At 37.5% G+C, this 3,264-nt stretch overlaps 1 non-coding gene across 1 annotated transcript; it reads right to left on the reverse strand.

Annotated features, from left to right (window-relative positions):
- Positions 1-935: 935 nt before the first annotated feature.
- LOC121243794 lies at positions 936-1,043 on the reverse strand. The gene has a single exon (XR_005936280.1). It is a non-coding gene; the product is annotated as a small nucleolar RNA R71 (small nucleolar RNA).
- Positions 1,044-3,264: the final 2,221 nt, after the last annotated feature.

Raw genomic sequence — 3,264 nt, forward strand, 5'->3', positions numbered from 1 at the left:
TTCCAATTGAGTTATTCAATGAATTAAGAATAATTAAAATATCATATTTGTGCAAAGGATTCCCGACGCTTTACTGTTTGTCAAATTTGAGTACTTTTTCAGTTAGTCACTTTGTTTCACTTTAATTTACATTTAAAATTAATCTTTATTTTCTCATTAATAATTTAATCTCTTTCTTTAGTTTCTTTGTTTTTTCTACAATTCTTTTAATTTGTCTCTCTGTGGAATCGATACCCCAAAGCTGTGCTACAACTATCGCATTATTCTTTGGGCGTAATCAAATTTTCGCACCGTTGCCGGGGAAACAGTAGAAGAATTGCTAGATAGGTTTTTATTTCAGCAGTTTGTAAAGGCGGTAACTTCGTTCCCTCTTTTAGTTTGTTGCATTATTATTATTTTTTTCTTTCCTTTCATAGTATTTTTAGTTTTTAGTATTTTGTTAACTTGCATGCACAGATATATAGACACTTTGGGTAGATTTGCTTGTAGGCCTGTGGAAGAGTCAAAATCAAGCTTTTTAAATCCTTTATTTGACAATCCATCTAGTCCTGAAGAAATGAGTGAACACGAAGATCATCCCATTAGAACTCTTCATGATTAGCTCCACCCTACACGCATAACCATACCATCATGCATCATGTTTCCAGCTAATACTCGCCAACTGGATTTTAAAACGGGGATGATACAGTTACTCCCTACTTTTCATGGCTTGAAAAGTGAAAATCCATATGTGCATATTAGGGAGTTTGAGGAAGTAGTTGCGACTTTTCACAGTCAAAATGCAACTGATGACGTTGTAAGACTTAAGTTCTTTCCTTTATCTTTGAAGGATAGAGCTAAGAGTTGGCTGTACTCACTGAGACCCCGATCTATTGGGTCATGGAATGAGATGACTCAGGTCTTCTTTAATAAATACTTTTCCAACATAAGACCAATGCTTTAAAAAGGTAAATCTCCACCTTTGCACAAAAGGACAGTAAGACTTTGTATCAGTCTTGGGAGAGATTTAAGGAGTTGTTGAGTATGTGTCCTCACCATGGGTATGAGAATTGGCGCTTAGTGAGCTATTTTTATGAGAGACTTACACCTATAGAGCGCCAATTTGTAGAGATGATGTGTAATGGCGAGTTCTTACATAAAGATCCTGATGAGGTCATAGAATACCTTAATGAGTTTGCTGAAAAAGCTCACACTTGCACTGGACCTAGTGCTACTGAAAGCACAAATAGGTCACGACATGCAGGAAACCCAAATAGTAGTGGAATTTACCATCTCAGAGAAGAGGATAGCCTAAAGGCTAAGGTTGAGATGCTCACTAGTGAGTTAGATGTGTTAAAGACTAAGGAATTAAAGCCAACACACGTGGCTAATCATGCAGAGTCTTTTGGACCATGTTTTGTGTGTGGCGGGGTAGATCACGTCGCCCAAGATTGTCTTACATTTGCTGAGATGAGAGGGATGTAAGAGGAACAATGTAATGCCTTAGGTATGTACAAGAAACCCTTTACACCTTATTCCGATACCTATAATCTGGGGTGGCGCAATCATCCCAATTTTAGCTGGAAGTCTGAAAACCAACCACCTGCATAACCCCCTAGATCATATCATGCACCTTCATCTTCTAGGAGTCCTTTAGAAGATACTTTGCGCGCTTTTATTGAGGCACAAGGTAAAACTAATAAAAAATTTGAATATTTGATTATGCATGTTGTTGAAGAAAACAAGGAGATAAAGAGCCAAGTGTCCAAATTGATGAGCTCCTTGAGTGTGAATGAGTGTGGCAAGTTCCATTCTCAAGCTCAATCCATACCCCAAGGTTAACATATGGCTCAAGAAAATTTGAAGGAGGTCAATGCCATTGTGACACGAAGTGGTAAGTTCTCACACATCCCAACAACTGATAAACCAGAGGATGTTGAAGAGGAACAAAGTAAGGATAGTGCTGAGTTGCCCAAAGAAGCCGAGGTAATTAAGAGCCCAGTTAAGGTACCATTTCCTCAAGTTTTAAAATCTGGTATGCGAACTTTGGATTCTAGCAATGAAATCTTGGAGAACCTCAGGCAGGTAAAGATTAATCTTCATCTTTTGCATGTTATTAAACAAGTTCCTAATTATGCAAAAGTTCTCAAAGATTTGTGTACAGTTAAGAGGAAGCACCATGTTAAGAAGACATCATTTCTAACAGAGCAAGTTAGTGCTCTAATTGAGCAGCGAATTCCTCATAAGTACAGGGATCCTGGTTGTCCAACCATTGCATGTAATATTGGGAATCATGAGTTTGGGCAAGCGTTGCTAGATCTAGGAGCTAGTGTAAATTTGATGCCTTATTTCATTTATTTGCCGCTTGGTTTGGGTGAAATTAAGCTTACTTTTGTTGTGTTTGAATTGGCTGACCGTTCAGTTAAGAAACTAAAAGGGATAGTTGAGGATGTTTTGATCCAAATTGACAAGTTTTACTACCCTGTTGATTTTTTAATTTTGGATACTCAGTCGGTTGTTGACTCTGACTCTAAGATTCCTCTCATATTAGGTAGACCTTTCCTTGCTACGGCTAATGCACTCATAAACTGTAGGAATGGGCTGATGAAACTATCTTTTGGAAACATGACCATGGAGGTCAACATTTTCCACATCAATAATCAGTCCAAGGAGGATGATGAGTGCCACCAAACATACATGATTAACACACTCATAGACAAGGGAGTTTACACAACTCATGATTTTGATTCTCCTGAATATTTTTTTGTTAATTCTAAGTTTGATACTATGAATGATTTATCTGATGTTGTTGATGTTTGTGCTATTTTTGATGAACCTCAGGATTATGGCCCACATTTTTGGCAATCGAAATTAGAGGAGCTGTCTAAGAAAAAGGAAAAGCAGATTCCTTCATGCATGGATAGTCCCAAATTGGAATTGAAGCCACTGCCCTCAGGACTTAAGCATGCATTTCTCGGCTGAGGTGACACTTTTCCTATTAGTTTTTCTTCAAAATTGAATGGTAGTAAACATAGGAAATTTCAGTTGACCAAGTTGGAGGAGTTGAGAAATGATGCTTATAAGAACTCTAAAATCTATAAGGCTAAAACGAAAGTGTTTTATGATAAAAATATTGATAGGAAGACGTTTAAGCCTAATGACCTAGTATTCTTATATGATTCTAGACTCCATAAGCACCCAGAGAAACTTAGGTCTAGGTGGACTCGTCCTTTTGTTGTGAAGAATGTTTTTGCAAATGGAGCGATAGAAATAGAGGATCCTAAG

This window comes from Juglans microcarpa x Juglans regia, chromosome 8D (assembly GCF_004785595.1).
Source record: "Juglans microcarpa x Juglans regia isolate MS1-56 chromosome 8D, Jm3101_v1.0, whole genome shotgun sequence".
Classification (NCBI taxonomy): domain Eukaryota; kingdom Viridiplantae; phylum Streptophyta; class Magnoliopsida; order Fagales; family Juglandaceae; genus Juglans; species Juglans microcarpa x Juglans regia.